The sequence below is a fragment of the Petaurus breviceps genome, unplaced genomic scaffold (genome assembly GCF_028583685.1).
Source record: "Petaurus breviceps papuanus isolate PSGF00001 unplaced genomic scaffold, PetGlider_PUasm1.0 90730, whole genome shotgun sequence".
NCBI classification, from domain to species: Eukaryota; Metazoa; Chordata; class Mammalia; order Diprotodontia; family Petauridae; genus Petaurus; species Petaurus breviceps.
In genome coordinates, this window is record NW_027187324.1 from 4415000 (window position 1) to 4429430 (window position 14431).

At 35.4% G+C, this 14431-nt stretch overlaps 1 protein-coding gene and 1 pseudogene across 2 annotated transcripts in view; both read right to left on the reverse strand.

Moving 5' to 3' along the window:
• KLHL1 (kelch like family member 1) overlaps positions 1-14431 on the reverse strand; it is a 542636-nt gene that overhangs the window by 40586 nt on the left and 487619 nt on the right. The window lies entirely within an intron of this gene.
• On the reverse strand, positions 6176-13846 carry LOC138145142 (translationally-controlled tumor protein homolog pseudogene; annotated as a pseudogene).

The window sequence follows — 14431 nt, forward strand, 5'->3', positions numbered from 1 at the left end:
CAAGATGTATATGCTGGGGCTGCCTGATTTGGTTACATGACCCCTGACAATCCCTGGGTTAATTATGCTCCACAATTAAAACTTCATTTAAAATGATTAATGGTCTTATTTCCTGTCATTTTATGTTACAACAAACGGAAGCTAATGATTTTATGATAAATCAAGACATTATAAAACAAAACCAAAAGAATGAAAAAAAAGAGAAGACAATGTGAAATATCTCATTGGAAAAACAACTCACCAGGAAAATAGATGCAGGAGAGATAATTTTAAAATTATTAGACTACCTTAAAGTCACAATTAAAAAAAAAGAGAGCCTAGACAATATCTTTCTAGATATTATCAAGGAAAACTGCCCTGATATTCTAGAACCAGAGGGGAAAATAAATTTTGAAAGGACTCACCAATCACCTTCTGAAAGAGATTCCAATAGGAAAACTTCTAGGAATATTGTAGCCATATTCCAGAGTTCCCAGGTCAAAGAGAAAATATTGAAAACAGCCAGAAAGAAACAATTCAAGTATTGTAGAAACATAAACAGGATGACTCAAGATTTAGCAGCTTCTACTTTAAGGAATCAGAGGTCTTGGAATATGATATTCTGGAGACCAAAGGAGTTAGGATTAAAACCAAGAATCACCTACCCAGCAAAACTGAGTATAATACTTCAGGGCCAAAAAAAAAAATGGATATTCAATGAAATAGAGATCTTTTAAGCATTATTGATGAAAATATCAGGGCTGAAAAGAAAATTTGACCGTCAAATACAAGAATCAAGAGAAATATAAAAAGATAAACAGGAAAGAGAAATCATAAGGAATTCATTAAAGTTGAACTGTTTACATTCCTACATGGAAAGATGATAAGTGTAACTCATGAGACCTTTCTCAGTATTAGGGGAGTTGGAAGGAATACATATACATACATATACATACACATGTACATCGACATATTTATGCACACACACATATGTATATACATATTTGTGTGCATATACATATATGCATGTATGTGTATATACATATACACACATATACAAGGAATAGGGTGAGTTGAATATGAAGGGATGATACGTAAAAAATAAAATTAAGTGGTGAGAGAGGAATGTACTCGGAGAAGGAGAAAGGGAGAGGAAGAACTGGGTAAATTTTCTCACATAAAAGAGGCAAAATAAAGCCTTTATATTGGAGGGTAAGAGGGGGGAGGTGAGAGTAAATGAATGAACCTTATTCTCATTCAGTTTGCCTTAAGGAAGGAATAATATACATATTTGTACCAGCAATGCAATATTCACAGCACCCACAGCAGCTATGAATATGCTGGTGTAGTTTTTAATCACAAAACGTAACAGGCTCTTCCTATGGAGGACAGAACCAAAGCATTTATTCAAATACCAGAAACCAAGTCCCAAAACCAAAAAGTCAAAGTCATTACCATAACCATGAAGTTGGTACACATAGTCGATGAAGCAAACACCCACATTCCCAAGCCTCCAAAAAAAAACAGGCTCCCTAAAGCAAGGATCCTCTTCTCACCCATGGTACTTTCTTAGCCTCCACGGTGCTCACTCCCAGAAGTTCTTGTTCCCAGCACTTCTCATTCCCATCAGTTCTGGCTAGCTCTCAGTAATTCTCAAGCTCCTAGTAATCCTCAGAAGTTGTTGCTCTCTAGCTTGGGCTTGTCCTTATATATGGTATTAGCTCCTCCCTTTTCCTGTTATATCAGCAAGTTAACCCCACTGTGAGATTCACAAATTCTGGATTGTATTACATGATACAATCATGAACTTGAAACAAGGTGCTAAATACCTGTTTGCTTGGATCATGAAAGATATTTGAAAGGGGCATGGAAGATCTTCAAATCCCATTACCATTACAATACTCAATTGGGTACAAAATTTATCTTACTCTACAGCAAAGTAGGGGGTAAGGAGATAAGAGAGGGCACAGTGATAGAAGGGAGGTCAGATTTTTGGAGAAAGTATTCAGAAGCAAAATCTTTTGAGGAAGAACAGAGTCAAAGGAAAGAACAGAATAAATGGGGGTGGTGGGATAGGGTGGAAGGAAATTTAGTCTTTAACACATGACTATCATGGAAGTATTTTGTATGACTACATATGTATAACCTATATTGAATTGCTTGCCTTCTCAGTGAGGGTGGGTGGGGAGGGAGGATGGGAGACAATGTAGAATACCAAGTTTTAAAAACAGAAGTTGGGGCAGCTAGGTGGCACAGTGAATATATCTCTAGCCCTGGAGTCAGGAGGACCTGAGTTCAAATCCAGCCTCAGGCACTTGACAACATTTCCTACTTGTCTGACCTTAGGCAAGTCACTTAACCCAATTATCTTGCCTTCCCCCCTCCAAAAAAAAAAAAAATCCAACAGCAAAAATGGATATTAAAAATTGTTTTTACCTGCAACTGTGAAATAAGATATACAGGCAACAGGGTATAGAAATCTATCTTGCCTACAGGAAAACAGAAAGGAAGGGGAAAAGAGAGGGTGGTTTGTAATAGAAGGCAGGGCAGATTGGAAAAGGGGTAATCAGAATGTATGCTGTCTTGGGGTCAGGGGAGGGGAGGGATGGGGAGAATATTTGAAACTCAAAATTTTGTGGAAGTGAATGTTGAAAACTTAAAATAAATTAATTAATAAAGTTTTTAAAAAGAAAAAATGCATTAGATATTCTTATTTTCCTGTTTAAACAGTATTTTAAACTCTTTTTGAAATCTCAAGGTCAACAGTATAAAAATCCCCTGTACAGTGTAATTGTAGGATCTCATCCCTGAGATGGCTAAAGTTAGGTTTCTCTAAAAGATCTGCCTCCAGACTTCTATGCTTTTTTTGAAATCTTGGTTCTGCTCTTCATAGTCTTTAATAGTCCATATTCTCTGTCAAACTACCAGCAATCACTCTTCGATACTTCCTTTATGGTTTGCAGAGTATATTGCCACACTATTTTTAGTGGGCTAGAAAACTTAGATACGAGGACTTGTTAGAATTGATTCTATAATACCAGTAGATATATTCTATTGAAGCTCTGAGCAATCTGATGAATAAGGTGCAAGGATATTAGTGAATTGCCTTTTGGCTATTCTGAGACTTTTTCTCTTTATTTCTTGGCTGTGTTCCATCTGGTTTGGGTTGCCAGGTAAGTAAGTGACCTCCAGATACTTGATTTTGTGTGGCATTTTACAGTTTTCAAAGTACTTTAATATCCATTATCTCATTGGAGTCTTTTTAGAATCTTGTGAGATAGAGTGATTATGCCAATTTACAACTGGGAAATCTGAAATTTAAAGAAGTTAAGTGATTTTTCCCAAGGTCACATAGAGAGTAAATGGTAAAGCTGGGACTAGAATCAACATCTTTGATGTGTAGCTCAGAGATTTTTCCTCTATCTTATGCTGCCATAACCATTGTGCTTTCTAAATATTTCTGAAATTGCCTTTTTTTCACTAGTTTAATAAAAGAATTTGTTCTTCAAAAAATAATTTATGATGTAGCATTCTCATGAGTATATATTTTAATCTTAAAATAGCTATATAAACAGAATTAAAGAAAAACATTATACATTCTTTATACTTTATCTTTAACATTAATTAAAACTTTGCACTTATGTGTTACAACGTACCTTGAAAGGCCACTGTAATATTTAGAATGTTAACAGAATCTAGAGGAGTATAGGGGAAAGAGTAAAAGCCAGTATTATTATCTTTATTTCAAAGCTTCAAAGACTTTCAGGTTATAGTTTAATGTTATTTTAAATTCAAATTATAATTCAATCTTTGACTGAAATAAATATAATAGAAAAGAAATACATTGGTATAGAATAGTAATCACTTTTGAATGGAAGACATCAAGCATGGCTAAGTGCATTTTCTCTTCTTGATGCATGAGGATTATCTACATTAAGTGTCTATTCAATGAAATGAAAATATGACTTTAATTTTCTAGTTCTCTGAAAAGAACTTGCACATTACATTCATAATCACCCTTTGGATGACCAAAAAGGCATTTTATGTAAGAATAAAAGAGTATTTTTATTTGTTTTGAGATTTATTCAAATAAAACAAATGAATTTTCATCAGTGAAACAGAAAAGATACAGAGATATAGATTGTTATCTATAATAGACTACATTTTTTGAATATTCCAAATCATTTTGGAAGTGAAACAGTCTGCCCTAAAAAATATTAAGACAACATTTAAAATAGGACTTTCATTTTAGGGCAAAATTAAGTACAGAACACTAATTGAAGTTAATCAATTATTTTGTAAAGTGTTTGCACTTTTCCTAGTGCTACTCGGATATTGATTCCTTACTATTAACACAAGATACATAATTATCATTCTAGTCTTGTATATCTTGAAAATGTCTTCCTTGAGATTATTTTAAATAATTAAATTAAAATTAAATAAACCTTTGCTAGAAGTTTTCTTTAATGACATGTTAACTTCTTTTTTTAATTTGTAAGCATTATGGTTTTTATATGAAAAAAGTCCAATAATATGAGAGTATGGGACTGCATGGCATAATCAAATTAGTAGTGAGCTTTGACGTCAGCAGACCTGGGTTATAGATCATAGTTCTAGAAAAGGGCCTCATAAACCACCTTTTTCGAATTGAGGAATTTTAGGCCCAGTAACAGTGATTTGCCCAAGGTAAAATGCAACATGTCAGAGGTGAGATTTGAACCTAGGCCCTCTAATTTTAGTACCACTGTTCTAGCTTTGGAACTTGGTAGCTGCTTGATCTTGTACAAATCACAAACTCTTTGCCTCTCAACTTACTCACTGATGTGACCATTTAAAGGATCTGTGATGGAAATTTTAGTGTGTTAACTCCCTCTACTATGTTAAATAACAATCTCTCTATAACTTACACTAGTACATATGTCCTAGGAAGTGGCCTACGATGCTAATCACTTGAGACTTGCACATGGAACTCTCCTTTTATGGAAGTCCTTGCTGTCTGGGCCAAGTTGGTCACATTGCTCTCCCTCTCATGTAGGCTGGCTAAGATCCTCCTCTGGGAGAGGTGGATCCAAGGCACTAAAGGGAGTGGTTTGAAGAAGACCAACAGCATCTACATTACAATGGGAAGTGCTATCCAATAAGAAGTGGCTAATTTTACTCATATAGTTAGCTTCATACAAACAACTGAATATTTATATAAAACAATTTTGAGGAGGAAACTTGGAGAAAATAAAGATGACTTTTTTGTTGATCCTTCGGTTGTCTCTAGTTTCCATGCATCATTATAGATAAGAAGAATTATTGGTAAGCTACTTGGGGAAGAAATTAGTTCACTGGTATCTGAGTAGGGCTTTTTTCTAATCAGGGCAAATAAGTCTATTCTGACTTAGCTTGTCAGTCAACATGGTGTCTTGTAACTTTTCCTATAAAGGCAGCCTGATCCATAGTAGAAAAAGGTTTGAATTTGGAATTAGAAGATCTGTAGGTTCAAATGCTCTGCTACTTATTAGCTGTGTGCCTATCTCAAGTCCCTTAACTTCTCTTGCTTTCAGGTTCTATAAAAAAGGAGGAAAGGTTTTACTTGGTGACCTCCAAGGGGCTTTCACCTCTAAACCTAGTATCTTTTGATTGAGTTTAATATGTGTGGATACCAAGTAACTGAAATAATCCTCACCAAATTATCAGAATCAGTTATAAAATTACCTACTGACAAATCACAGCAAATGGCTATGATCTATTATATATTATCTGAAACTTGAAGATGATGACAATAATTTACAATCTGAATTCTGAAACACAAATAAGAAAAGCAGAGCCTTTTGACCCACAAACCCAGAAATGTCCTTTTTTTTTTCCTTTGGGGGGATTGGAGGTTTAAATGTGTTTTATTTTAGGCAACCTACATGATTTTTTTAAGCAATTGGGGTTAAGTAACTTGCTCAAGGTTACACGGCCAGTTATTTTTGTGTGGGTGCCATATCTGAGGCCAGAATCAATCCCAGGTCTCCTGACTGGGGCTGGCACTCTTACTCACAGAGCCACCAGGCTGCCCCACATGATTTTTCTTAAACAGTCTCCACTCCAAATAAATCAAGGTAAAAAATAAATGAATAAAGTTCCAGACAATATCAGTCCAAGTTTGTCCAAGTTTTCCTGGTGTGCAGATGACAAAAAGTCAGTTATGATGACAGGTGATTCAAAGTAATCAGCTGAATTTGTTAATATTTCTCTATTTCCAAACCATCCTTAAAGGAAATAATATATGGAGGCACATCATTCTCACAGAAGTCCAAGAGAGCCACCATGCCATCTGGACTCATATTTTTGCCTATGAAGAACTGATAGTTTTTAAAATTAGCAAGGAAAGAGGTGGCTAGGTGGCACAGTGAGTAAAGTACCGGCCCCAAAGTCAGGAGAACCCATGTTGGGTTCCGGCCTCAGACACTTAACACCCACACAAAAAAACTAGCCGTGTAACCTTGGGCAAGTTACTTAACCCCAATTGACCTCCAGAAAGGCAAACAATATAAAATAAAATTAGAAAGGATATATTTGATTTCTTCTGCAGCCCCAGTCATAAAAGGTTTTATTCTATCAGGTTTGTGTTCTTCAAGTCTGATTTTGATTCATTTCATGTAGTCTTTGATGAGCTTTTTGTAGGATTCTTTGTGAAACTAGTTTCTTGCAGATTATGGTTTATTACTATGCCATCTCCAATGATTACAGTGGCATCTGTTCCCTCAACCTTAGGACCTTCAGTAGAGGCATTTCCACTGATGAGTGAATCATCATCAACATCTATCTTACTGACCACCTTCCTCTCCACCTCCAGGCACAACCCCTTAGAGATCACTGGATCTTGTAAATGTCTGAGAACATATCCTGGCTGATGAGTTCTGGGTAGATGATCTTGGAGTGAGATGGAAGTGGTGTCACTAATGTTGTGGTGGGCCAGAGTTAGGTGTGAGCGCTATGCATCCGGAGGGGCTCCTGGTGGCATGGGAAGAACGGAAAAATGGGAGGGAAAGCTAAATGGACTTTTCTTGGATACCCCTTAGTTCTTTCCTTTTCTTCAGTCTCTAAAAAGATGCCTTCCTATCCAGTCATGCAAAAAGGCTAGCTCAGTAGCTAGCTATGAATCACATGTGCATGGGTGTTTGTTTAGACTGATTAACAAATTTGTTAATTACTGTAATTCATGTGACTTATTGCAGACAAAACTTCCCATGCCTATTGGACAAGCCCAGTTATGCCCATTGTAGCAACATGTTTTCCTTAGCAGCTATCAAGGGAACAAATGAAAGAAATAGACAAGTAGACCTTTGACTAAACGAGAGGAGTTAGACAGTGGGAGGGTCATTGGAGGGAAGTGTCATATTTTCAACTCTTCAAAAGTGTTGTGTTATGCTAAGGTTTTCATATTATTTTTCTATTCATTTCTATCTTCTTAATGTTCCCTTCCAGTTCCATAAGAATATATTTCCAACAAAGACATTGAGCTTGTCTACAAAAGACAAGCTATATCTCTAAAAAATTGTTTGTATAGTTTAATAGATAGCCAGTGGCTTCAAAATCAGAAAGACCTGAGTTCAAGTCTCACCTCTGACACAGATTATGTGTTCTGGATCAAGTAACTCAACCTACCAGTGCCCCAGACAAATCTCTTAGACTGAGATGCCCAATATCTGTAGATCCACAGTACACAGAAGATGATCTCTCAAAATCAGTTTCTAACACTGATGAATTCAAAGGTCTAAACAAAAGCATTTTGTTGTTACTGTTGTTTTGTCTTTATGGAACTTGGTAGTCTATGTTAAACTTGAAGAAAATATTTTCAGAAGTTGCTTTACTTTTTTCTCTTCTGTAGATACCACCAAAAATTCAACTCGCTGTTTTCAACCATGAATCAGAGAATGATCAATTCTCTCTAAAAAAATCAGAGGTTATTAAAAGAGTTCCCTAATAATTAATTCAAATTCTAAAGTAGCTTCTCCTAATTTAACTAGTTTTAACTAAGAAAAAAATATTCCTAGAAAAAATATAATGTAGAAAGTGACAGGGAGAAGGAAGAAGACAACATATACAGGGTTGTGAAAAACAATTTAGAAGATATCACATCTGCCGAGGTGGAAATAAAAATCCAATGGATTCTGCAAGGTGATACTGAAACAATTATCTGCTATGGAACTGGAGTAAAAGGTTGCTTAGTAGTGATGATATTCCCCAGGATCACAAGGTAAAAGCAGCTAGAATTTAGCATAAAAAAATCACATAATTATACTATTGGTGAGATAATCTTAACTTCCCCAAAGTTGTGATATAAAAATGAAAAACAAAAGATACCATGACTGGAAAGATTAAAAAAAAGTGATCTGAGAGAGAGAAAAAAAAACAACTAAACTAAATACTTCTCATTACTAGTCCTTTGTTATTATTGTTAATGGACTACAATATTTGCTGTAAGCAACAGTAGTGGATGAAATTGTTGTCTAATAGATTAATGACTGAGTAATCACTAATAAAAAGACTAGATTTCTCATCTTGTATTTTTATCAATTTTTAAGTTTTATACTTTTTCATTATAAATCTGCATGGTCAAAATGCTAGTTTATATGTTAATATATCTAATTATTTCTGGAAAAGAATTCAGGGAAATGTCTATTACATGTTTAAGGATTTACTAGAAGAAATGTGCGTACATTTTCATTTGTAACTATTATGTAATTTCAGATAAACATTTATTAAATAGGATGTAAGTTGAAGGTAATGAAATCTATAAAACCCATTACTGTTATTTAAATAGTCAATATAAAGAAAACATTAAAAAACTATCAATATTTTAAATTCAACGAATTTTGTAATTCCACTCTTTAGCAAGTCATTCAATTCTTACTCTTATTACGTTTGTACATTAGCCTCAATGTCTTTTCTGCAAATTAAACATCTATACTTCCCCCTCTATAACGTCTTATGATTCCTATTCAGATCAACCCTAATACTGACATAGAATATTCAATTTTAGTTCCCTCATCTAGGATCAGTCAACACTGAACCCCTGTATTACTCTACTAACTTCTCCTTATGTTTTCCATATACTTCCTTCTTCACAATGTGTTACTGAATTTAACCAGTATCCATTTCATGTCCTATCTTTAATAACTAACCATTATGACTTACTACTTGAATATTTTAGAAGTTATTCCTTTAGAATCCTTTGCCCCACTGACCTGCCATTTCTGACCTGCTAAATGTCATCCTTTGGTAAAACCTATCACTTGATTCCTCTGCTCATGCTACAAGGATGCCAAGCTTCCCTGGAGATAGTCAGAAAAATACATTGACTTCACCCTTTTTAGATTCCTGACACAAAACCTCAGCTGAGCTATTACCAATGCATGACAATCTTTCCACTTTGCCCTGTTAACTCACATCTCTTTCCCCACACTGACTGTTCAAACATCTTTTTTCTCTTCTTTTCTTCTGTCACCAGAATTGAGATAGAAGGTGAAAATGCTGAGAACTCTTGAGGAACAAAGGAAAGAACTAACATAGGATGGCTTTAATCTTTTCAATGGAGTACAAGAGAAGATCCTAGGTCTTCCTTTCCTTCCGAATAAGGTCAATCTTGGATGCCTTTGACCTCACTTGAAATCCCCCATCTCTTCTAATAACTTGTTTTACTAGTCTTTCATTTTCTGCCTTTTTTGAGTATTAATTAAATTTTATTCTTTTTTAACTAGCAAAATTCTGCCTTTTCTCCCTTTTCCTTAAAGGAAAAGAAAAATTAAAAACAAAATGAAATAAAACCACTATTGAAAACATGGGATAGTCAAACAAAACAAAGTCCGCATTAACTATGCCCAAGAGGAACCTAACATGTATGAATATATACAAATGTATGAATATATACAAATGTATGAATATATACAAATGTATGAATATATGCAAATACATAGTGCATATATATTAAAAATATGCAATTTATATTTTGCAGAATTAATACAGAACTCGAGATCATGAAACAAATGGATATATATATATATATATATATATACACACACACACACAAACACAGGCACATAGATGTAGAGATAGAGTTAAACCTCTTTATATATCTATATCTATCTACCCATAATTATCTATCTATCTATCTATTTCTCAGTATCTATATATGTATTTCTCTAACATCATAATCAATATAAGTCAAAAATATTAAAACATGATTCAAGCCACATTCAGAATATTTGTTTATAAATATATATATATATATATATATATATATGTACTTTTTAAAATTAAATGCCACCAGGACTGTATTTTTGTTACATATATACCAAAAAAAACTATGTAATGCAGAGAGATTTCTTTTAAATCATTGCATTTAAGTTGAATAGTTACCATTTCCAATGAGCCAAGCTTTTATTACCCCTGCAGAAAATCTCTCTATACCAATTTCTTCATTGTCCTTTTTTCCATTTTTTGGGGTCTGGTTTTGCTGTAAAACATTTTGATGTTCTTCATTTTCATTTCTGTATTAGGGAATGAGTTTGCATAGAGGGCAGAGCTCCCTGAAAGTCCTACACATCTGCTTGTATTATATGGTATATATGTATGTATGTATGTATGTGTGTGTGTGTGTGTGTGTGTATATAATGTCTTATTATAGTCTCTTACTTCTTCATTAGGAAGTGGATAACATGGGTCATCATAAATCCTCTGGAATTGTGGTTAGTTATTACATTAACCAGAATTTCTAGGTCCTTTCCCCCTCCCTTTTCATTCTTCTTTTAAGGTCATTTAGAGAGAATCACTTCCTGGCTATTGTTGAATTATTCAGTCATGTTTATCTCAAAATCGGGTAGACCATATCACACCAATACTATCCATGGGGTTTTCTTGGCAAAGATACTGGAGTGGTTTGTCATTTTCTTCTTCAGTGGATTAAGGCAAACAGTGGTTAAACAACTTCTTCAGGAGTCACATAGTAAGTGTCTGAGTCTGAATTTGAACTCAGATCTTCCTTTCCAGAGTTCTTTCCACTATGCCACCTAGCTGTAAGGCAAACAGAGGTTAAACGACCTGTCCAAAATCACAGAGTTGAGACTGGATTTGAACTGAAGTCTTTCTGACTCCACATCTGGCACCCTATCCACTGTGCTACCTCACTGCCCATAAAAGATATTGGGTTGGAATACGTTTAAGTCAAAGTTCATGTCTACAATGTATATGGAGTTGCTGTTTGACTTGGCGAATATTCTCCAGCTGGAAAGCTCTCCTGCCACTCTCAGAGTGACATAACTGAAGGTTTCTTTATGGTCTGTGATTGGTCAGTCAATAAACATTTATTATGTGTCAGGCATTGTGCTAAGCACTGGAAATACAAAGAAAGGTTAAAAAAATAGTCCTTGCTCTTAAGGAGGTAATAGTCTTATGGAGATTTGACATAAAAGCAAACTATATACAAATAAGATACATATATATATATATATATATGTATATATGTGTCTATGTGATAAATTATAAATAAGGGAGATCGGGAAAGGATTCCTGTAGAAGATGGAATTTTAGCTGGAACTTGAAGGAGATCAATTAAGATAGGAGGTAGAGATAATGATGGAGAATATTCAAGCACAGGGGACAGTCAGAGAAAATTTCCTGTGTCAGGGATTTGGGTTATCTTGTTCAAGGAACAGCAAGGAATCAGTATATTAAAGAATATGTGGGGATTGGGATAAGGTGTAAGAAGACTGTAAAGGTGTGTGTAGAAGAGGAAGGGTAGGTAATGAAAGGCTTTAATACCAAACAGAGCACTTTATATTAATTCCTGGGGGTGTTGGGGAGACACTGGAATTTACTGATGTATATGTGTATGTTTTTGAGGGGAGGGTGTTGCAGGATGACACGGTAACACTTGTACTGTAGGAAAATCATTTTGTGAATTGAGAGGGATTCATGCCATGATTATTTCTCCTTATACTACAGTTCAGTCTAGAAGGTGGAACTGACTCCCCATTTCATTCCTGGGGATCTGTGTCTCATTGTTGCTATATTCTTCTAAACTTGCTCCTTACTTGGTACAACAGTTTTTCTCCTGCAATGCCACTTCCTAGCGCAGTTTTCTCCTTCTTTGTCCTGGATCTATGACCTAGAACTAGGTAGTGGGCAACAAAACTATACAGTTAGCACCTATTTCTAAACCCTGCATATGACCTCAGTATTCTTATAAGGGTCTAGGACCTCATTTTGTACCTGGTGCACAGAATCTCCCTGCTATATACCAGGAACAAGAGACACAAATTTTAAAAAGTAAGACAGTCTCTAACCTCAGGGATTTTACTTCTTAAAGAGGAGAGATAAAACATATTGCGATTGATGACCTGAGAAGTGAGATTTTGTCTGGGGAGTTAGAGGTATTGGGGATGGCAATATAGGCAAGTTGTGGTGCTGTTTCCAGTAACAAAGGTAGTATTAATTTGATTACTCTTCTCAGAAAAAGAAGTGAAAAATTAGGGATTGGAGGAAAGTGACACACATGGTGGAGAGGCAGATGGCAAAATGCCCAGGTGTACTCGAGTTATTTCCTGTTAAATGTTCAGATGGAATATTAAGAATGAATCCAAAGCAAAGGTTGGCAAACTAAGGCTCAAGGCCAGATCCAGTCCAAGCCTGTCTGTGTATAGCCCACAAGCTAAAAAGTGCTATCTGTGATTTCACTGGTGGAGGAATTCTGCAGAACGAAGAACATTCTTCCCATTTAGCTCTACAAATGCTCTGTAATTCACAGTCTTAGAGAGTAGCATAAGTAAATTAAAAGGTTCATGAACGATTACATAGCCAGAGTCAAGCAGGGCCTGTACTCAGGTCTTCCTGACCCTGAGGCCACTTCTCTATGCAATAAACCATGTTGTCTCTTTACATAAAGGAAAACAAACAGATAAAAAAATCTAATGAGAAAAGTTCCTTTGATACTATACAATAACTATATATGTTCACCACTAGCTTTTTATATAATTACACCATTGAAATAGGACCAAATGCCCTTTCCCTATATGATAATAAATTTGCAACTATTTATACCATTAAATTTATGCCATTATGCTTTCTTATGCACTAAGATAAGAGAATAGATTGATATTTTATATTTATTTTTCTATGACAGAAGAAAATATCTTGATGTGACTCAGAAGGAAATGGAAGTATTTTACATTAGAGCTTCTCCTGGAGTCTCAAATCAATGTAGATATTTTTGCCTAGAATGCGGGAAATGAATCCTGATTTATTGGTATAACTGGATTATTGCTGACATTGAAGCTTATGCCCTAGAGCAGTAGTTTTCCATTGCAGAATAGCAAAGTGACACAGAAGACATTAGTACATTTTTCATTTATATAGAGAAATACGAACTCATGCTAAAATCTGCTGCTTGGGGCAGCTAGGTAGCACAGTGAATAGAGCACTGGCCCTGGAGTCAGGAAGACCTGAGTTCAAATCCCACCTCAGACACTTAACACCAAACTAGCCATGTGACCTTGGCCAAGTCAATTAACCCCAATTGCCCTGTCTCTCCCCTCCAAAAAAAAAAAAATCTTGCTCCTGACTGGAAATAAAATCCTTTTCTTTAACCCTAAACTTATCTATATTCAAAAATCAAATATTGTAATAATGAAAATACTTTCAATTTTGCACTAAATAGGTAGTATACTGGAGTGGAAGAACACTAGGTATGAAGTCAGAAGACCTGGATTCAAATCTTACATATCTACATTTACTACATCTTTGACCTTGGGCAAATTACTTGTAATCTTTCTGTAACTCGGTTCCCATATCTGATCTTGCATACATTCGGTACTTGAGAAATATTCTTCATTTATGCAGGTATTAGGTAGGAGACATGAGAGCTGATTGTCCTAGGAAGATGTCTCTGTCAATTTTATATTAGATAATTTTTTTTATTTATTTCTAGTTAGTTCTGTCAAGTAGTAGGCATGGTACTAGCTAATTTTTTTTAAAGCAATTGGGGTTAAGTAACTTGCTCAAGGTTACACAGTCAGTTATTTCTGGGTGTGGTGCTAAGTATCTGAGCCCTGATTTGATCCCCCAGGTCATCCTGACACTGGGGCTGGTGCTCTTACTCGCTGAGACACCTGGCTGCCCCTAAGCAATTGGAGTTAAGTAACTTGCTCGAGGTTACACAGCCAGGTGTTTCTGGGAGGATGCTAAGTGTCTGAGCCCAGATTCGATATCCCAGATTATCCTGACACTGGGGCCGGTGCTCTTACTCGCTGTGCTACGTGGCCATGCTACCTGGCCACCCCACTGTACTAGCTAATTCTTACTTAGCTAATGAATAAAAAAGCTACATGCTACATGCTTAGTTAGGTGTATGTAATGTAAGCCCTTAGCCGCCCTTTAATCAATCTTTATTGATATTAGATAGTTGGTCATTAATAGA